The 23,321-nt window shown below is 41.5% G+C and overlaps 1 protein-coding gene across 2 annotated transcripts in view; it reads right to left on the reverse strand.

The window, feature by feature from the left end:
* ASNS (asparagine synthetase (glutamine-hydrolyzing)) overlaps positions 1–23,321 on the reverse strand; it is a 159,309-nt gene that overhangs the window by 24,602 nt on the left and 111,386 nt on the right. The gene's annotated exons all lie outside the window — the stretch shown is intronic.

Below are 23,321 nucleotides of genomic sequence, written 5' to 3' on the forward strand. Positions count from 1 at the left end.
ATACAGGTTTGATATCCTCATGTAATATATTCCCAACTAGTTCAGTAATTGCCAAGGATATAAATTCCCTAAGAACAGAGCATGTAGTGGACACTGCTGCTGCTGCTGCTGCTAAGTCGCTTCAGTCGTGTCCGACACTGTGCGACCCCATAGACAGCAGCCCACCAGGCTCCGCCGTCCCTGGGATTCTCCAGGCAAGAACACTGGAGTGGGTTGGCAAAGATGATAGAGGTCTAAGTTCTAAGGTTTCTTATTTCCCTAAACTTTTCAGCATCAAATAGACTTTGCTACATCCTATTCTGCATAAGGGAGAAGGCAATGGCAACCCACTCCAGTACTCTTGCCTGGAAAATCCCATGGACAGAGGAGCCTGGTAGGCTGCAGTCCATGGGGTCATGAAGAGTTGGACATGACTGAGCGACTTCACTTTCACTTTTCACTTTCATGCATTGGAGAAGGAAATGGCAACCCACTCCAGCGTTCTTGCCTGGAGAATCCCAGGGACGGGGGAGCCTGGTGGGCTGCCGTCTATGGGGTCGCACAGAGTCAGACACGACTGAAGCGACTTAGCAGCAGCAGCATTCTGCATACTACAGGCTTCCCAGGTGGCTCAGTGGCAAAGACTCCTCCTGCCAATGCAGGAGACTTAGGAGACTCAGGTTTAATGCCTGAGTCGGGAAGATCCCTTGGAGTAGGAAAAGGCAACCCACTCCAGTATTCTTGCCTGGAAAATTCCATGGACAGAGGAGCCTGGTGGGCTACAGTCCATATGGTTGCAAAGAGTCAGACATGACTGAGCAACTGAGCACACACACATATTCTATATGTTAGTACTATCTCAAACCTAAGGACAATTTGGAAAGTAGGCTTTCTACCCACATTTTACAATGTAAAAATAAGAGAAATTGAGGGATTTAGCCAAACACACAGTATTTGAATTAAATCATAAAGAATGGAATCATAATAGTATAAATCCCATTTCCCATCTCACCTCATCTAGATAGCGGAAGACAGATATCATTTGATGTGTTTCCTGGTGTGGTTGGTGGTACTGTACTGGATGTCTTTTGCTTGTCCCTTCAGAGTCACTTTCAAGCTTATGCCCTGGCTTCCCTGCCCTCCTCTTTCACTGGGAGTGGCTAAATGGTTCCACTTCAAGGAGTCGCAGAGGGTGGGAAGGAGAAGGACATCTCTTTTCCTGACTCACCCACCACAAAGCTCCCCTCCTGCAGCTCCTGTCTGCTGACCCTCTTTTTCTCCTTAGATTCCAGGCACGGCTTCCTCCTTACCTCCTTCAGGCTTAGCCTAAACCCTGTCCACACTTTTCTGATCAGTCCTAACTAGAGTGTAACCTGACCCCACACATCGGTCTTAAGTTATAACACTGAGTTTGTGGTTGATTAAACTATAGGAGAAGCTTCTCAGGTGTCTCAGCCATAAAGAATCTGCCTGCCAATGCAAGGGACGTGGTTTCTATCCCTGGGGTGGAAGATCCTCTGGAGAAGGAAATGGCAATCCACTCCAATATTCTGAGAAATCCCACGGACAGGGGAACCTCGTGGCTTACAGTCCATAGGGTCACAAAGAGTTGGACGTGACTTAGCAACTAAACATCAACAACAAACTATCGCGAAAATGAATCATATTCTCTCAATGCAAGTGAAATGTGGCCTGTTTTCCCACATCTTATCTCATTCTGAGATAATGATCTTATCTCATTATCTCATGCTAAAAGCTGCCAAGGAGCATTTAAAAGTATTTGACCTTCAATCCCTAAGGAACCAGAATAAAAACCTCCTCTGTCAAGTAAAACCTGTAGGCCTATTCCCCATCCCCAAAATGTAATTGGCAACACAAGACTGTATTTGTTAAGCATTGAGAGCATTAATTAAACTAAAGTCTTTAAATTTCTTTTAAATATCTACTAAATTGTTTTTTTCTCAATTTTTTTGTAGGTAGATCCATTTTCCAGAATTTAAAAACTATATAGTTGTTAGACAATCACATGATAGTAGCTTGGGTATTTATTGACTAAGAAAAAGTACATGATAATAAAAAGCTTCACTGATGTTTAGTTCAGTTCAGCTCAGTCGTGTCCGACTCTTTGTGACCCCATGAATCACAGCACATCAGGCCTCCCTGTCCATCACCAACTCCCGGAGTTCACTCAAACTCATGTCCATTGAGTCGGTGATGCCATCCAGCCATCTCATTCTCTGTCGTCCCCTTCTCCTCCTGTCCCCAATCCCTCCCAGCATCAGAGTCTTTTCCAGTGAGTCAACTCTTCCGATGAGGTGGCCAAAGTATAACACCTTAAAGTAAATACCTGTTGAATTTAGTAATGGTGAGTTGCAGTGGAAAAAGTGAGAAGAATAGAATGTTCTCCACTGTCTATAATGGATTGGATGAAGCTTTCCTTGTGGTCCTCAGGAAAACGAATCCTTCCTTCCTATGGCTCACACTTGACTTACAGCTGATGTTCCAGCCTTATAATATTGGTAACTGAGTAGAGAAGTATGAGTCTCCTAGCTAGCTGTGAGCTCCTAACAGTCCCATCAAAGCATGTTAATGATGCTAGGTTAGGAAACTAGAATATTGAAGTCTATTCACAAGTATACAAATAGCTTATGTCTCTTGATCTTCTTGGGTTTCCACATCTGTAAAATAATGAGGCTGAAATAAACAAACTTTGGTGTTTCTTCTAGTCTTACAATTCTGTTAAAATTAAACAGACATGAGCTATTTATAGCATTCCAGTGTAGGAGTTCAGATCAGTAAGTGTTAATTTCTCATCGAAGAAACCCTTACATTTACCTTTAAAATAAGAGTTCCCCTTATTTAAAGATAATTGAGAATCAGAGATAGGATAGGACTTGGGATCACGTAGTTATCAGAATTTGAACTCAAAGGGATCTGAACCCAGAATCCCTTGTCCACAACCTCACATGGCCATATGTCTGGGAGACTGATCTATATAAGAAGTTATCCTTTTTATTTCAGGGTACAAGTGAGATCCAGGTTGTGCTGTGTTAAAATATAGCACATTATCAAGTATAATCTCTTTTCCGGTCTTCACTTGCATTTTTTATTGGAAGTGAACTCCAATACTTTGGCCACCTTATGCGACGAGTTGACTCACTGGAAAAGAGTCTGATGCTAGGAGGGATTGGGGGTAGGAGGAGACGGGGACGACAGAGAATGAGATGGCTGGATGGCATCACCGACTCGATGGACATGAGTTTGAGTGAACTCCAGGAGTTGGTGATGGACAGGGAGGCCTGGCATGCTGTGGTTCATGGGATCGCAAAGAGTCAGACACAACTAAGCGACTGAACTGAACTGAACAAAGGAGCCGAGGCACTTTTAAAATTGTTTTAGTTCGGCTATTAAGGATGCAGATATAGTTCCTTCTATTCCTGATTTGAAAAGACTCTGGTATAGGTATCCTCATCCTTCTCCATTCCCACTTACCCGTCCCCACTCTGTCACTCACATTTTACCCAGTTCTATTATGTAAAATTAATATCCCCTATATGCAGGATCCACAGCCAGAGAACAGCTCTAGCTGAGAATATTAATTAAAACAAGAGTTTCACATGAGAATAATCCTGTTGGTATGTAGTTCTAAACAAAAATGTCTTTTTTAATGTCAAAATATTGAGCAGTTTATACATGTAACAGTAGTTGTATATCAGCCTCCCATTGATTGAGAAATATGTGATAAGCCACTTAAAATTCAGTGAAGACTTTGAAACTCATTTTGTGTTCTTCAGCATGTAAGCCCGTCCACATATATCATATATTAATAATTCATCGCGTGCGTTCTTGATGCCTCTGATAGGCGAGACTGGCAACGACAAGTATAGAGTGATGTTGTAAATAGAATGGAAAGGACAATGGAGGTGACAAGGGTCACGAGAGGTTCATAAGTGCAATGAAATGATCAGATTGACTTTTTCAAGAGCTAACCTCAACAAGTGTGGGAAAAACCACCTGCGATGGGGAGCCTACCAGCAGGAAGTCAATGAGAAAGCAGAGAAGAATGTCAGCGGCGCTGGGATGCAGAACCTGATGGATGTGGAGACAGTGGGTATGAGGGAGAGGGAAAATCCAGAACAGTCTCAACTTGGGGACTGGGTTGAAGGAGAAACCATAATAGGAAATAAGGAATATCAGAGGAGGATATATTAGAACAGGGGCATCTGCAGGGTAGGGAAGGGGTTGGGATATGTTTAGGTTAGTGCCTATTAAGATAGAAATGCCTGCATGCATGCTAAGTTACTTTAGTCGTGTTCAACTCTTTGTGACCCAATGGACTGGAGCCCACCAGGCTCCTCTGTCCATGGGATTCTCCAGGAAAGAATACTGGACTGGTGGCCTGAGCTATGTCCATTAGGCAGTTGGATGGATATTCCAGTTTAAAACTAGGAAGATCTGAGTTAGACTTTTAGATGACAGTAAAGCATAGTAACTACAACAGCTTTAGAGTCACAGAAAATGAGTTCAATCAAAGCTCTGCCATTTGTTAACTCCCTGGGACTGGGGCAAGATTCAGAGCCTTATTGAGCAAAAACCTCCCCATTTGAAAATGAGGATAGTAATACTAAGAGGAGTTTTTAGTGTGGGTAGAAGGCAGACAAGGCAGATAAAGAAATTAGCAAAGTGCGTGACACATAATAGTAAATTCTCAGTAAATGTTAGATGCCATTATTATTACATAGGTTATTGAACCACGAATAGAGGTAAAAACTGAAACCAAAGGGTTGGATGTGATAACTGTGGGAGACAGTACATGAGAGAGAACACTCAAAGGCAAGGCCTTGGAGATGCCTGAAGAGGCAGGCAGGGCAGGAGCAGGCGAAACGCACTGAGAAGGCGTAGAGGTAAGGGAAAGAAGCGTCAGGAGAGAGTGCTGGCCTGAAAGCTGACGGAAGAGTTGCAACAAGTCGGAGGATGGATCAAAATCATCACATTAAGGAGTTATGGAGCAAAAAATTAACCATTAGCTCTCTTAATGAGGACATTGCTGTTGACCTGAACAAACAGTGCTTTGAAGAAAAGGTAGAGGCAGTTCATTGAAATAGCATTCAGCATTCCTAGGAGTCTAAAGCTTAATGACTAAAAACAGACATATAAGAATACGTAATCCAGCTTAAAACCAGGAAGGGGCTAATAAGTAGTATTAACACAGCTGAAATGGTTCTCTCCAGGAACTTTTCCTTCAGTGTGTGATCATGCTATTATTCCTCTCATCTTAAAAACAACAACAAATTCTTGACTCTGTGATTCTATTTCTTCCTCTGTCTACTGCTCCATCTCTCTTTTTAACCTCACCGCAAAATTCTTCCAATGGCTGAAATTCCCCATCTCCAACTTTCTTCTGCACTTACTCCAAAAGGACTTCTCTCCCACATTCCACAAAAATTACTATTGTCAGAGTCACCAGTACCCTCACATTTCAAAGTCCAACAGTCATTTCTTAGTCCTCACCTTAGTTGACCTTTTAGCAACATTTGATAGTCAATCGTTGTCCTTTAAATGCTTAGCTTTCAGGACTCATATTCTCTTCCTTTTCCTCTCTTGTTACTAGGCACTCTGTCTCCTTTGCTGGTTCTTTATCATCACCTTGATTCCTTAATACCAGAGAGCCCTACAGTTTAGTCCTTGGACACCCTTATTATTATTTTTCTTAATCCACAGTCATTATTCACTCAGTAATCTAATCTAGTATCATGACTTTAAAAATATTTGCATGCTGATTCCCAAATTTATATTGTAAACTTAGATCTTTCCAGAAATACCGGAATACTGTATCCATCTTCATTTCAGCATTTCCACTTGAAATATTACAAAAACTGTAAATTTTTGAGCTGTGCATCAACTAAATCAATGCTTGTTAACCCTTTCAACCATGTGGAACTCTTCCTAACTTAAATTTTAAACAGTTCACATGAGAGTAGTTGTAATTGTCTATCCATTGACAGCAAAATGTATAATGAAACAACCTACTATGACTTTAGTCACACATTAAGTTTATATTTCATTCACCATTATATTCACTTGAAAAACATTTTATAGATGTATCAATTACATTACTGGCAGACAATGAAACAGCAGCATCCACATTCACTAATTCCTTGCTATAAAATTGCCAAACTCCCCAGATCTGTGCCCCACAAGTTGAAAAACACAACTGGATTACCAACTAATTCATAAACATATCCAAATGTTGATACCTTCAAGGCAGAGCTTACTATTTAAATAGTATCAATAAAAAGTTGACACTTGGGTGTCCCAGGTGGTGCAGTGGTAAAGAATCCACCTGCCAATGCATGAGATGCAGGAGATGTGTGTTAGATCCCTGGGTTGGAAAGAGCCCCTGGTGAAGGAAATGACAACCCACTCCAGTATTCTTGCCTGGGAAATTCCATGGGACAAAGGAGCCTGGCGGGCTATAGTCCATGGGTTCCAAAGAGTCAGACACAATTGAGCACTTAGCCTAGATGTCTAATGCCTTGTTTCTCTTCATTTCAACACAACTACTTATAGGGATGCTCTTTACAAGCATTGGGGCTTCCCTGATAGCTCAGTTGGTAAAGAATCGGCCTGCAACACAGGAGACCCCAGTTCAATTCCCAGGTTGGGAAGATCACCTGGAGAAGGGAGAGGCTACCCACTCCAGTATTCTGGCCTGGAGAATTCTATGGCCGGTATAGTCCATGGGGTCACAAAGAGTTGGACACAACTGAGTCACTTTCACTTACAAGCATTACAATTCAGAATGGGAAAAACAGAAATCCTCATGTTTAACCCTCTCATATTTAGTCTTCTCTCATGATTTCCTAAAAGTACCACCAGCATCTGCTCACATCCTAAATACAGTTCAAAGGTCAAATAGCAGAAGATAAAATTTGAAAATACCCAGTTCAGTTCAGTTCAGTTCAGTCGCTCAGTCATGTCCGATTCTCCGTGACCCCATGAATCACAGCACGCCAGGCCTCCCTGTCCATCTCCAACTCCCGGAGTTCACTCAAACTCATGTCCACAGAGTCGGTGATGCCATCCAGCCATCTCATTCTCCGTCGTCCCCTTCTCCTCCCGCCCCCAACCTTTCCCAGCATCAGAGTCTTTTCCAGTGAGTCAACTCGTCGCATGAGGTGGCCAAAGTATTGCAGTTTCAGCTTTAGCATCAGTCCCTCCAATGAACATCCAGGATTGATCTCCTTTAGAATGGACTGGTTGGATCTCCTTGCAGTATAAGGGACTCTCAAGAGTCTTCTCCAACACCACAGTTCAAAAAACCCAATACACCATTAAATTGCACAGTTTTGCTTTGTGATATTTTGACTGGAATTTAAAACTCACTTCCCTTTGTGTAAAACAATAAAAGAAAATTAGTATTGTGTGAATTCTGAAGCACTTTCAACATGTTGTAGAAATAATGTGGACTTTCTTGAGTTTTACACATTCATAAGTGAATGGTCTGTATCTTGTGTCTTTGTTGGTTTTCTGTGAGCTGTATGGATGTGAGAGTTGGACTGTGAAGAAAGCTGATTGCCGAAGAATTGATGATTTTGAACTGTGGTGCTGGAGAAGACTCTTGAGAGTCCCTTGTACCGCCAGGAGATCCAACCAGTCCATTCTAAAGGAGATCAATCCTGGGTGTTCATTGGAAGGACTGATGCTAAAGCTGAAACTCCAATACTTTGGCCACCTCATGCGACGAGTTGACTCACTGGAAAAGACTCTGATGCTGGGAAAGGTTGGGGGCAGGAGGAGAAGGGGACGACCGAGAGTGAGATGGCTGGATGGCATCACCGACTCTGTGGACATGAGTTTGAGTGAACTCCGGGATTTGGTGATGGACAGGGAGGCCTGGCATGCTGTGATTCATGGGGTCGCGGAGAGTCGGACACGACTGAGCGACTGAACTGAACTGAACTGAACTGTAGTTTCTGGGACGTGAGCAGCTCTCATTCCTGTAACTCTTGTAATCCAGTCATTCGTGTGCCTCCTTCATGAGGATTCAGTACGGCTGTGGTGCTGTTATCCCTCTGATAGGAAATCTAACTCTGTGTAAAGCCCCAAAGGTCCATTACTTATTTTTATTTTATATTGTACTATATTTCATTTACAGTGTTGTGTTTGTTTCAGGTGTATAGCAAAGTGATACAGTCATATATATATATATATATATATATATATGAATTAACAAAAGCAGTTCCCATCTTTTGATGGGATGCTCATGGTTTATAATATAAATGGCATTATTTTGAGAGAGGGATAACTTAGGTATGGCATTGGATTTTTTTTCTTTTTGCAGCTTGAGGCAGTTGTAAAATAACTTAATGTAACTTTTTACAACTGTGTATTCTATAGTATTTTTTCATTTGGTGAAATTTTTACTGTTAATGTTTTTGGCATTGTGCTTTGTACCATTTATTAAACAAAAATTTTTAAAAAATAAAAAATAAATAAAACTCACTTCCCTTTGTGTAAAACAATAAAAGAATGATTAACATGGTAAAAGACACGTCTTAGAAAAATTAAGAAGACAGTAAGATTGAAGAGGAACTAAAAAGCCTCTTGATAAAAGTGAAAGAGGAAAGTGAAAAGGTTGGCTTGGAGCTCAACATTCAGAAAACAAAGATCATGGCATCTGGTCCCATCACTTCATGGGAAATAGATGGGGAAACAGTGGAAACAGTGTCAGACTTTATTTTTTGGGGCTCCAATATCACTGTGGATGCTGATTGCAGCCATGAAATTAAAAGACACTTACTTCTTGGAAGGAAAGTTATGACCAGCCTAGATAGTATATTAAAAAGCAGAGACATTACTTTGCCAACAAAGGTCCGTCTAGTCAAGGCTATGGTTTTTCCAGTGGTCATGTATGGATGTGAGAGTTGGACTGTGAAGAAAGCTGATCACTAAAGAATCGATGCTTTTGAACTGTGGTGTTGGAGAAGACTCTTGAGAGTCCCTTGGACTGCAAGGAGATCCAACCAGTCCATTCTAAAGGAGATCAATCCTGGGTGTTCATTGGAAGGACTGATGCTAAAGCTGAAACTGCAATACTTTGGCCACCTCACGCAACGAGTTGACTCACTGGAAAAGACTCTGATGCTGGGAAAGGTTGGGGGCGGGAGGAGAAGGGGACGACGGAGAATGAGATGGCTGGATGGCATCACCGACTCTGTGGACATGAGTTTGAGTGAACTCCGGGAGTTGGAGATGGACAGGGAGGCCTGGTGTGCTGTGATTCATGGGGTCGCAAAGAGTCGGACACGACTGAGTAACTGAACTGAACTGAACTGAAGATGTAGGATGGACCTGTAGTGTGGAGAGACTAAAAGCAAGGAGACTAGTTAGGAGTTGACAGGTAATGCAAGTAGCAGTACAGACATCTCCCAGCTAAATTCCATTAGATATGGAGCCAAGAGGATAAGGAAAATGAAGGAGCAGAAGGATTCCAGAATGACTCCCAAATGTCTATCTTTGTGTGAATAGTGACATAGTAACAATATCTGAAATACAAGAAGTGGAGATTTGAGAGAATGTAGGTTCAGTTTGTTCATGTCAAAGTCAAAGTTTCTGGTAGGTATCTAGGTGATGACCCAATAGAAAGTTGAACATAAGTATCAAGTTCATCACTGTATTAACAGCATGCATCAAAATCATCTACCAAGATTTTTTACCCAGTAACAGTGAAAAAGGACAAAGAGCATCTCTATTTAAAACAATTTTTACTGATGTCTCTGTAGAGCCCGAAAGGTGAAAAGCCCTGGTGTCTCATGTTTAAGACCAAAATTGGGGTTGGTATTATATTGGGTGGTGTATGGTAAGTTTAAAACAATAGTTTGTAGTCGTATCTAAGACCAAATCCCAGATCTTTCAAGCTGAGATTTGAACAAGGAATGCAACATTCTTGAGTAAAACAGAAATACTATTAAGAGCCTTTCAAGGTTGTTAGAAGATTTAAGTGAGATTAAAAAATATGAAGAAATGGAAACAGTTCTCAACACATAATTGCTCAAAAAATGGTACATTTTAAAAGTCGTAAGAGTGCTTTGAGAACAGAATTAATCATCCTGAAAGGACAAAAGAGGTGGGAATTAAAGGGCAGGCCTTAGAAATGCCAACATTTTAGGAGTAGGGAGAAGAATGATCAAGCAAGAGGCCAGAGGAGATCCATGGAATGTAGTGAACTAGACACAATGGAGAAAACTGTTTCAGTAAGTAGTCCTGGGTCAGGCCAGTAGCATCAATTTCAGGAGTAAAGAAGGCTAGAATAAAAAGCATATCATTGGACTGGAAGAGGAGGAATTCACTGGGGACTGAACAACAATTTTGGTAGAACTGTGAATCTAGTGAGTCCTTTTGACTGTACCCTTAGGGATGGCAACTGAGGCTGATCTCTAAACAGGCTTGTGACCAGACACTGGTTTTAGTTTCTGGTTGTTAAATGTCTTCCCCAAGGGCCACCATGTCCTATCTCTGAAATATACTGCTGCTTTTGAGTGGATTTTTCATGCAAGGTGGTTGTCAGAGCACCTAAGGGACAGAGAACTTGAACTTTATCAAGCTAATAGAAAAGAGTGAATACATGATTTTATGCCTCCTGGTACACATGGTAGAATGTGACCTAAGGACCACTTTCATTAAAACCCAGCTTAAGATTTTTCAGAAACTAGAATTTTCTACCAAAACCATTCATTAGGGTAATCGTTGGGGCTTCCCTGGTGGCTCAGATGGTAAAGAATCTGCCTGCAACGCAGGAGACCTGGGTTTGATCCCTAGGTTGAGAAGATCCCCTGACAAAGGGAATCACTACCCACTCCACTGTTCTTGCCTGGAGAATCCTATGGACAGAGGAGCCTCGCAGGCTACAGTCCATGAGGTTGCAAAGAGTTGGAGACAACTGAGCAACTAACACCTTCAGACTTTCAGGGTTATCTTCAGCTTTTGCCTGCTGTGTATTCTCTCCTTTTCTGTGGTGCAGTTTTGAGATGCAGCAAAAAGAAGAGAAGCAAAAGGCAAAGGAGAAAGGGAAAGATATACCCATCTGAATGCAGAGTTCCAAAGAATAGTAAGGAGAGATAAGAAAGCCTTCCTTAGTGATCAATGCAAGGAAATAGAGAAAAACAATAGAATGGGAAAGACTAGAGATCTCTTCAAGAAAATTAGAGATACCAAGGGAACATTTCATGCAAAGATGGGCACAATAAAGGACAGAAATGGTACGGACCTAAGAGAAGCAGAAAACATTAAGAACAGGTGGCAAGAATACACAGAAGAACTACACAGAAAAGATCTTAATGGCCCTGATAACCACGATGGTGTGATCACTCACCTAGAGCCAGACGTCCTGGAATATGAAGTCAAGTTGGCCTTAGGAAGCATCACTATGAACAAAGCTAGTGGAGATGATGGAATTCCAGCTGAACTATTTCAAACCTTAAAAGATGATGCTGTGAAAGTGCTGCACTCAACATGCCAGCACATCTGGAAAACTCAGCAGTGGCCACAGGACTGGAAAAGGTCAGTGTTCATTCCAATCCAAAACAAAGGCAATGCCAAGAATGTTCAAACTACCACACAATTGCACTCATCTCACACACTAGCAAAGTGAAAGTGAAAGTTACTCAGCTATGTCTGACTTTTTGTGACCCCAGTCCATGGAATTCTCAAGGCCAGAATACTAGACTGGGTAGCCTTTCCTTTCTCCAGGGGATCTTCCCAATCCAGGGATCAAACCCAGATCTCCTGCATTTCATGAACATTCTTTACCAGCTGAGCCACAAGGGAAGGCCAAGAATACTGGAGTGGGTAGCCTATCCCTTCTCCAGTGGATCTTCCAAACCCAGGAATAAAACTGGGGTCTCCTGTGTTGCAGGTGGATTCTTTACCAACTGAGCTATCAGGGAAGCCCTATGCTAGCAAAGTAATGCTCAAAATTCTCCAAGCGAGGCTGACACAGTATGTGAACCGAGAACTTCCAGATGTTCAAGTTAGATTTACAAAAGACAGAGGAACCAGAGTTCAAATTGCCAACATCTGCTGGATCATCAAAAAAGCAAGAGAATTCCAGAAAAACATCTACTTCTGCTTTATTGACTATACTAAAGCCTTTGACTGTGTGGATCAAAACAAACTATAGAAATTCTTACAGAGATGGAAATACCAGACCACCTGATCTGCCTCTTGAGAAATCTATATTCAGGTCAAGAAGCAACAGTTAGAACCAGACATGCAACAATGGACTGGTTGAAAATTGGGAAAGGAGTACATCAAGGCTGTATATTGTCACCCTGCTTATTTAACTTATATGCAGAGTACATCATGCGTAATGCTGGGCTGGATGAAGCACAAGCTGGAATCAAGATTGCTGGCCAATAATCTCAGATATGCAGATGACACCACCCTTATGGCAGAAAGCGAAGAGAAACTAAAGAGCCTTTTGATGAAAGTTAAAGAAGAAAGTGAAAAAGTTGGCTTAAAACTCAACATTAAGAAAACTAAGATCATGGCATCTGGTCCCATCACTTCATGGCAAATAGTTGGGGAAACAGTGGAAACAGTGATAGACTTTCTTTTGGGGGCTCCAAAATCACTGCAGATGGTGACTGCAGCCATGAAATTAGAAGATGTTTGCCCCTAGAAGAAAAGCTATCACCAACCTAGACAGCACATTAAAAAGCAGAGACATTACCTTGCCAACAAAGGTCCATCTAGTCAAAGCTATGGTTTTTCCAGTAGTCATGTATGGATGTGAGAGTTTGACCATAAAGAAAGCTGGGTGCCAAAGAATTGATGCTTTTGAACTGTGGTTTTGGAGAAGACTGTTGAGAGTCCCTTGGACTGCAAGGAGATCCAACCAGTCCATCCTAAAGGAGATCAGTCCTGGGTGTTCATTGGAAGGACTGATGCTGAAGTTAAAACTCCAATACTTTGGCCACCTGATACAAATAACTGACTCATTGGAAAAGACCCTGATGCTGGGAAAGATTAAAGGCAGGAGGAGAAGGGGATGACAGAGGAAAAGATGGTTGGATGGCATCACTAACTGCATGGACATGAGTTTGAGCAAGCTCTGTGAGTTGGTAATGAACAGGAAGCCTGGTGTGCTGCAGTCTGTGGGGTCTCAAAGAGTCAGACACAACCGAGCAACTGAACTGAACTGAAAGTCTGATTATAAATTCTGAGTGTGTTTTTTATTTTACATAACGTGCTAAGTTGCTTTAGTTATGACTGACTTTTTGCGATCCCATGGGACTGTAGCCCACCAAGCTCCTCTGTCTATGGGATTCTCCACTGGAGTGGGTTGCCATTTCCTTCTCTAGGGTATCTTCCCAACCTAAGGATTGAACTTGCATCTCTTACATCTCCTGCATTGGCAAGTGGGTTCTTTTCCTCTAGGGCCACCTGGAAAGCCACAATAGTTTGGTGTAATTTGGGAGGTGATGTGAAACAAAGACCTTGAAAATGGCAAAGGTGAAGTCCAGGGCAGGGACGTGTGAGTTCAGGGTAGGACTTTTTGGTGCTTTACTTTAGGTTCTTCCCTAAGTCCCCTCTGCATGCCCCCCTGGCAATACTATGAATAAACTCTATCCTTGAAGAGTTTTCTGTTCAAAAAGACTTTGTTTGGGGGGAGGATTATAAACTGAATCTGTCTAGTTATTCTTCCTGCTTCTTAGCTTTGCTATATGACCCCTTCAAAATGGGAGTCCTGTTTCTTGATGTTTATCTAGCTCAATTTTCTTCAGTTCTCTTCAATCCAAGGTTTAAGAAGGGTGACTCACCCCTGCAAGGTACATGTAAAATCACCATTGTCTTTGGGTTATAGCAGGAACTCTCAAAACACAGTCTTCAATGAGATAAAAACTATTTTCTTAGTAATACTAAAACATAATCTGACTCATTCTCTCATAAATGTACACAGTATGAACTATTTATTGATATAGTTTCAGATTCCACACTACAACCAACCTTTAGAAACTATATTTTTCAAGTCTGGTGTAGTATCAAAGAATAATATCGACAATTATCTCAAAAGGCTGCTAAAATACTCCTCCCTTTTCCAACTACATATCTGCATGATTCTCTTCTTATACTTATGCCAAACAACACGTCACAATAGATTGAAAAGAGAAGCAGATATGAGAATTCAACTGTCTTCTAAGCCAGATACAAAAGAGATTTGTAAAATATATAAACAATGCTGCTTTTATCACTATTTTTTGGAGGAGAAATTAAAATTATCTCTCATAAAATTATTATTTATGTTAATATATAAAGTTTTATTGTGATTCTAAAATGGATCAAGAATATATTTTTTTTAATTCTCAGTTTTAATTTTTTTATACCATAAATATTGATAGATATATTCCACCTAAAAAAATCACCTAAATAGATACACCTATATCTGTATCTTTGAGCCAAACAGTTAGAACACAGTTGCAAGTCAGAATTAATAAAAATCCAGGGCTAATCAGGACTTTTTTTTCCCAAAGATCTGCCACACTTGTTACTTGGAGTTTGCCTGGCTTGTTGCTCTTATAAAACAGGGAGCTTCTACCTTGTTTACATCTCTTTTAGGAGAAATTATAAATTCTTGTTGTTATTTGATTTCCAATCTTCTGCCCCCCATGCTTTAACTGTATACTGTTTTTCTCTTCCTTTTCCTCAATGATGTCAAATACAATACCTGAAAAAGACATTTTACTCCAGATATATCTGTTAAATTAAGGTTCAAGCTGGTTTTAGAAAAAGCAGAGAAACCAGAGATCAAATTGCCAACATCCGCTGGATTATGGAAAAAGCAAGAGAGTTCCAGAAAAACATCTATTTCTGCTTCATTGACTATGCCAAAGCCTTTGACTGTGTGGATCACAATAAACTGTGGAACATTCTGAAAGAGATGGGAATACCAGACCACCTGACCTGCCTTTTGAGAAACCTGTATGCAGGTCAGGAAGCAACAGTTCGAACTGGACATGGAACAACAGACTGGTTCCAAATAGGAAAAGGAGTTCATCAAAGCTGTATATTGTCATCCTGCTTATTTAACTTATATGCAGAGTACATCATGAGGAACGCTGGGCTGGAAGAAGCACAAGCTGGAATCAAGATTGCCGGGAGAAAACTCAATAACCTCAGATATGCAGATGACACCACCCTTATGGCAGAAAGTGAAGAGGAACTGAAAAGCCTCTTGATGAAAGTGAAAGAGGAGAGTGAAAAGTTTAGCTTGAAGTTCAACGGTCAGAAAACTAAGATCATGGCATCTGGTCCCATCACTTCAGATGGGGAAACAGTGTCAGACTTTATTTTTTGGAGCTCCAAAATCACTGCAGATGCTGATTGCAGACATGACATTAAAAGACACTTGCTCCTTGGAAGGAAAGTTATGACCAACCTGGATAGCATATTAAAAAGCAGAGACATTACTTTGCCAACAAAGGTCCATCTAGGCAAGGCTATGGTTTTTCCCGTGGTCATGTATGGATGTGAGAGTTGGACTGTGAAGAAATCTGAACTCTGAAGAATTGATGCTTTTGAACTGTGGTGCTAGAGAAGACTCTTGAGAGTCCCTTGGACTGCAAGGAGATCCAACCAGTCCATTCTAAAGGAGATCAGTCCTGGGTGTTCATTGGAAGGACTGATGCTGAAGCTGAAACTCCAGTACTTTGGCCACCTCATGTGAAGAGTTGACTCACTGGAAAAGACCCTGATGCTGGGAGGGATTGGGGGCAGGAGGAGAAGGGGACGAGACAGGATGAGATGGCTGGATGGCATCACCGACTCAATGGACATGAGTTTGAGTGAACTCCGGGAGTTGGTGATGGACAGGGAGGCCTGGCATGCTGCGATTCATGGGGTTGCAAAGAGTCGCACATGACTGAGTGACTGAACTGCTCTGAGGGTAATTTTTAATCACTCTTCAGCAGGTTCCCTAAAGTCTTCTTTTTGATCCTCAGGCAAATCTCTGCTCCCTCTGTGTACCCTAGACCAAAAGAAAATTTAAATCCTGAATTAAAAATTCTAGGTAAAGTCCAGGTATGGATAAGCTTGAAGACTTCCTCTAGATGACTGGTATGCAGCCAGTGCTATGAATTTCTGGGAGCCACTTCAGATAAATAAAATATTTCTATTCATTACCCAGCAGTACCAGCCCAAAGTCCAGAATTAAGAAGATTCTCACTTGTATGTTCCATTCAATCCCTTCAACATTTTATCACCATTTGATTGAAGATCAATTTTCCATTACTAGGGATAGACAATACTAGGCTAGCAGAAGATCCTCAGGGTCATCCCAATTATATAACAATTGTATGACGTGTCCAGTATACCTAGCATGGCCTGTTGGTATTTTCATGTTTGTGAAATAATGGGCTAGGCCAAATAAGAGTTGGGGCTCTTCCTGGTGGCTCAGTGGTAAAGAATCTGCCTGCCAATGCCTGCCAACGCAGGAGATGTGGGTTCAATCCGTGGGCTGGGAAGATCACCTGGCAAAGGAAATGGCAACCCACTCCAGTATTCTGGCCTGGATATCCCATGGACAGAGAGCCTGGCAGGCTACAGTCTATGGGGTCACAAGAAGTCACACACAACTTAGTGACTAAAAAACAACAACAACTAAGGGTTAAGTTTCCTCCAGCCTTAGAATTTTGAGCAGTAAATGGAAGGCACATGGTACCACAGAGAAAGAAATCAATATTTGTTAATTTTTTCAAGTTCAATGCTATCTTATTTAAACTCCCAAGAAGGAAATGGCAACCCACTCCAGTGTTCTTGCCTGGAGAATCCCAGGGACGGGGGAGCCTGGTGGGCTGCCGTCTATGGGGTCGCACAGAGTCGGGAACGACCGAAGTGACTTAGCAGCAGCAACCTTACAAAATAGGCTTTGTTCCTGTATTGAAGGTAAGGAAACTGAGGTGTAATATTTGGTGATTTTGTATATAATTTTTAGTCCAAGTAAGTCCAAGTCCAGAGCTCAGTGTCCTCTCTCACCACCCTTTACCAACACAGGTGATCAATACTTGTCAATTTTAGGTAATGGACCTACAAATTGAAAGTCAAAGAAAAAAGTTTTATGTTCTTTTGTGATTCACAGTCTTGGCTATGGATGAATACTATAAAGAAAGTGAAAGGGAAGTCGCTCGGTTGTGTCCAACTCTTTGCAGCCCCATAGAATGTAGCCCACCAGGTTCCTCTGTCCATGGGATTTTCCAGGCAAGAGCACTGGAGTATGTTGCCATTTCCTTCTCCAGGGGATCTTCCCAATCCAGGAATCGAACTCTGGTCTCCCACATTGCAAGCAGATGCTTTACCATCTGAGTCACTAGGGAAGCCCCTAAAACAGTAGATGCTGGGATCTTAACCCCAAAACAATGAATCAGTTCTAGAGAGGAGCCCAGACATGGGTAATTTCAAATTTTCTCTCCTGACACATATGGGTATTGAAGTGAGAATAACCAATCTGTGTTCAGAACATTTAGGAATAAGAATTTGCAAAGCACTACAAAAATGACAGCAGTTGCTCACTATGGTGGAATTCTGCACATTTTTTCCCTTTCTGTTTTCATATGTTTTATTACAACATTCTTTGTATACTAAACTTGGAAAATATTAGCTATGCATGCAGGGGTGCTCAGTCGCTTCAGTCGTGTCTGACTCTTTGAGACCCCATGGACTGCAGCCCGCCAGATTCCTTTGTCCATGTGATTATCCTGGCAAGAATATTGGAGTGGGTTGCCATTTCTCCCTCCAGAAATATTAACTGTAATTGCTTATAAGAAAAACAAATGCCTTCTGAATGGAGACCAAGTAGCAAGAGAGAGAGTGCCTGGACGGGGAGATGGAGAGGGAGCTGTGATGAATGTGGACAGAGAAATCTCATCACAGGGAAGCCCTTTGTCCTGTCACCGCCTCCTCCAACTCTGTCAAATCCCAGCCCACAGCCAAGCATTCACCTTGGTACCTATGTGAGGAGAGCAGTGGGGCTGTGAACTCTGCAAGGCCAAGTGTGCCCTTGACAGACACGGGCACGGTGTGTGATGAGAGGGAGCAGGAGGGATGGCCGCTCCCTGCACTCGCTTTTGAAACTTCCATCTCCTTTAAGCCACTCAGCAACCTTACAAAGTCAATATTTATATTAAGGCAAGGATCTAGAAAAATTGGAACCCTCAGACATTTGATGGGAATGTGAAATGGCTTAGCCACAGTGGAAAACATTTTGGTAGTTCGTCAAAAAGTTAATTATAGAGTTACCATCTGACCCAGCTATGTACTCCCCCAAACTGAAAACATGTACTCAAAGAAGTACATATACAAGAATGTTCATAGCAACATTATTCATGAAAGCCAAAATGTGAAAACAGATCAAATGTCCTTCAGTGGGTGAATGAATAAACAAACTGTGGTACATACATACAACATAATATAGATGTAAATTTAGGTATAAAGTGGAATGAAGTACTGATACACATTACAACATGAATGAACCTCAGAAGCACTATGCATAAGTGAAAGAAGCCAGACAAAGGTCACATACTATATCATTCCAATTATATAAAATATTCTAAATAGACAAATTCACTTAGAGAGAATGCAGATTAGTAATGGCCAGATATTCAGGAGAGGAGTGGGAAGAAACTGCTTAAAGGGTAAGGGGTCTAACTTTGGAGTGAGGGAAATATATTAGAATCAGATATGCGTGGGGGTTGCAAAACATTGTAAAGAAAAATAATAAAAATAATTTAAATTAAAAAATAATGACTATGGGAAAGAAAATACAAAATATTATAGCAGTATGAAGTATAGGATATTTGATAGATTAATTTGGCTATTATGAATGTAATATAATGATTTTTTTTAAAGAATCAACATTTATTTTACAAATAAAATGAGTACATTTTCTATAGAGTTGAAACTGAAAATGTCATGCTCAGAGCTTCCCCGCTGGCTCAGTGGTAAAGAATGCACTGGCCACTGCAGAGGGCATGGGTTCAGTCTCTGATTCAGGAGGATCCTGCAGGCTGAGGAGCAACTGGGCCTATGCACCACAACTATTGAGCTTATGCTCTAAGAGTAGGAATTCACTGCTGAGCCCATGTGCCACAACTACTGAACCTCAAGCACCCTAGGGCCGGTCCTCTGCAACAAGAGAAGCCACCGCAATGAGAAGCCCTTGCACCACAACTAGAGAGCAGCCCTCACTCGCCGCAACTAGAGAAAATCCCCTGCAGCAATAAACACCCAGCACAGCTAAAAATAAATAAATAAAATAAATGTTTAAAAAATGTTATGTTCTACAGATTAAAGGAACAGAATAGAGAGCCCAGAAGTAAACATACACACCTATAGACAATTAATCTTTGATAAAAGAGGGAAGAATATAAAATGGGGGAAAGACAGTCTGTTCAGTACATGGTGCTGGGAAAGTAGACAGCTGCATGTAAATCAATGAAGTTACAACACTCCCTCAGACCATACAAACAAGAAACTCAAGACTTAAATATAAACGTGACACCATAAAACTCCTAGAAGCAAATATAAGCAAAACATTCTCTGACATAAATTGTATCAACACTTTCTTACATCAGTCTCCCAGGGCAATAGAGTTAAAAACAAACAAATGGAACCTAAGCAAACTTACAAGTCTTTGTACAGCAAAGGAAATCATGAACAAAACAAAAAGACAGCCTACAGACTGAGATAAATTACTTGCAACTGATGTATTGACAAGGACTTAATTTCCAAAATATATAAACAGCTCCTACAATTCAACAAAAACAAGAAAAAATCAACCCAATACAAAAATTGGCAGAAGACCAAAATAGACATTTCTCCAAAGACACACTGATGACCAATAGGCATGAAAAGATGCTCAGCATTGCTATTTATTAGAGAAATGCAAATCAAAATGAGATACCACTTTACACCAGTCATAATGGGCATCTTAAAAAATCTAAAAATAACAAATGCTGGAGAGGGTGCGGACAAAAAGGAACCCTCCTATAGTATTGGTGGGAGTGCAAATTGGTGCAACCACTATGGAAAACAGTATGCAGGCTCCTCAAAAGATTAAAAGTAGAGCTGTCATAGGACCTACAATCTACTCCTGGGTATATATCCAGACAAAACTTAATTTGAAAAGATATATGTACCTCTATGCTCATCAGTTCAGTTCAGTTCAGTCGCTCAGTCGTGTCCGACTCTTTGCGACCCCATGAATCACAGCATGCCAGGCCTCCCTGTCCATCACCAACTCCCGGAGTTCACTCAAACTCATGTCCATTGAGTCGGTGATGCCATCCAGCAATCTCATTCTCTGTCGTCCCCATCTCCTCCCGCCCCCAATCCCTCCCAGCATCAGACTCTTCTCCAGTGAGTCAACTCATCGCATGAGGTGGCCAAAGTATTGGAGGTTCAACTTCAACATCAGTCAATCCAATGAACACCCAGGATTGATCTCCTTTAGAATGGACTGGTTGGATCTCCTTGCAGTACAAGGACTCTCAAGAGTCTTCTCCAGCACCATAGTTCAAAAGCATCAATTCTTTGGTGATCAGCTTTCTTCACAGTCCAACTCTCACATCCATACATGACCACTGGAAAAACCATAGCCTTGACTAGATGGACCTTTGTTGGCAAAGTAATGTCTCTGCTTTTTAATATACTATCTAGGTTGGTCATAACGTTCCTTCCAAGGAGTAAGCGTCTTTTAATTTCATGGCTGCAATCAGCATCCACAGTGATTTTGGAGCCCCCCAAAATAAAGTCTGACACTGTTTCCACTGTTTTCTATAGTAAATCATAATGGGAAAGAATATAAAAATACATATATATAAACTGAATCACTTTGCTGTTCACCAGAAACTCACACCACATCGTAAATCAAATGCACTTTAACTAAAAAAAGAAGAAAAAAATTTTTAAATGCTATGCTGCTTTCTGGGCAAAATTGTACTTACTCTCTCAGCTCTCAATCCTGTGTTTGATATAACAAGAGGATAGTGAACCCAGAAGATGGCTCAATAAGAATGAGAAACATGTGGGGAAAAAGACTCTATCCCCTTTTACAGGCAGAAAAAAACAACTGATGTTCAACAGAAATTAAATAGTTTTCAAGGACATTGAACCAGAGAAAGTTCAGTTTAGTTTTTTCCAAATCTGGAGCCCATTCTCCTTCTACCACAAGAACTTTCTATGTTGATGGAAGACTGGTATATTACCTACATCACTGATAACTTAGAGGCACTAATCAAAGACAGATGGCTTTAGTATCAAAACAATAAATACTCTGTCTTTTAAAAATTAAAAACAAAATAAAATTATACATGCCTATCTTTTCCAAACCCAACTCCATTTACAATTTGATGACCCAGCTGGAAGAATTTTTCAATATTTTTCGATGCTTTAACTGAGCCATGGAAGACTCAGAGAAGAATCCTTACCTTTCAGGTAAAGGCCAGGACTAGTCACCCTCTTTCAGATTTACCATGTGGTACTTGTTGTTTGTCTAAACAAACTCACCCTGGCCCAGCCCAGAGAATGTTGCTGCTGCTGCTGCTGCTGCTGAGTCACTTCAGTCGTGTCCGACTCTGTGTGACCCCTTAGACGGAAGCCCACCAGGCTCCCCCGTCCCTGGGATTCTCCAGGCAAGAACACTGGAGTGGGTTGCCGTTTCCTTCTCCAATGTGTGAAAGTGAAAAGTGAAAGTGAAGTCGCTCAGTCGTGTTCGACCCTTAGCGACCCGATGGACTGCAGCCTACCGGGCTCCTCCATCCATGGGATTTTCTAGGCAAGAGTACTGGAGTGGCTTGCCATTAGATTTCTTTTTAATGCTGATGAAGTTGCTACAGCTCTATGAAAGGTTCTTGCTGAACCACAAAAGATGCCGGGATTCTTAGCCTTCGGAAGAGAAGAATTCAATCTGGGGCCAGAGACGAGGCTTGATCACTCAGAGCTTCTGTGTAATAAAGTTTTATGAAAGTATAAAAGAGATCGAGAAAGTTTTTGACATAAACATTAGAAGGGGGCAGAAAGAGTGCCCCCTCACTAGTGTTAGCAAAGGAGTTACATACTTTTTAATTACTTATTCAGTTCAGTTCAGTCGCTCAGTCGTGTCCGACTCTCTGCGACCCCATGAATCATAGCACGCCAAGCTTCCCTGTCCATCACCAACTCCCGGAGTTCACTCAAACTCATGTCCACAGAGTCGGTGAGGCCATCCAGCCATCTCATTCTCTATCGTCCCCTTCTCCTCCCGCCCTCAACCTTTCCTAGCATCAGAGTCTTTTCCAGTGAGTCAACTCGTCGCATGAGGTGGCCAAAGTACTGCAGTTTAGGCTCTAGCATCAGTCCTTCCAAGGAACACCCAGGATTGATCTCCTTTAGAATGGACTGGTTGGATCTCCTTGCAGTATAAGGGACTCTCAAGAGTCTTCTCCAACACCACAGTTCAAAAGCATCAATTCTTCGGCAATCAGCTCTCTTCACAATCCAACTCTCACATCCATACATGACCACTGGAAAAACCATAGCCTTGACTAGACAGACCTTGGTTGGCAAAGTAATGCCTCTGCTTTTTAATATACTATCAAGGTTGGTCATAACTTTCTTTCCAAGGAGTAAGCGTCTTTTAATTTCATGGCTGCAGTCAGCATCCACAGTGATTTTGGAGCCCCCAAAAATAAAGTCTGACACTGTTTCCACTGTTTTCCCATCTATTTCCCATGAAGTGATGGGACCAGATGCCATGATCTTTGTTTTCTGAATGTTGAGCTTCAAACCAGCCTTTTCACTCTCCTCTTTCACTTTCATCAAGAGGCTTTTGAGTTCCTCTTCACTTTCTGCCATAAGGGTAGTGTCATCTGAATATCTGAGGTTATTGAGATTTCTCCTGGCAATCTTGATTCCAGCTTGTGCTTCTTCCAGCCCAGTGTTCCTCATGATGTACTCTGCATATAAGTTAAATAAGCAAGGTGACGATATACAGCCTTGACGTAATTCTTTTCCTATTTGGAACCAGTCTGTTGTTCCATGTCCAGTTCTGACTGTTGCTTCTTGACCTGCATACAGGTTTCTCAAGAGACAGGTCAGGTGGTCTGGGATTCCCATCTCTTTCAGAATGTTCCACAGTTTATTGTGATCCACACAGTCAAAGGCTTTGGCATAGTCAATGAACCAGAAATGGATGGTTTTCTGGAACTCTCTTGATTTCTCCATGATCCAGCGGATGTTGGCCATTTGATCTCTGGCCTCTGCCTTTTCTAAAACCTGCTTGAACATCTGGGAGTTCTCGGTTCACATAT

Source organism: Moschus berezovskii, chromosome 3 (genome assembly GCF_049115385.1).
Source record: "Moschus berezovskii isolate FMDL1 chromosome 3, NW_MosBer_1.0, whole genome shotgun sequence".
NCBI classification, from domain to species: Eukaryota; Metazoa; Chordata; class Mammalia; order Artiodactyla; family Moschidae; genus Moschus; species Moschus berezovskii.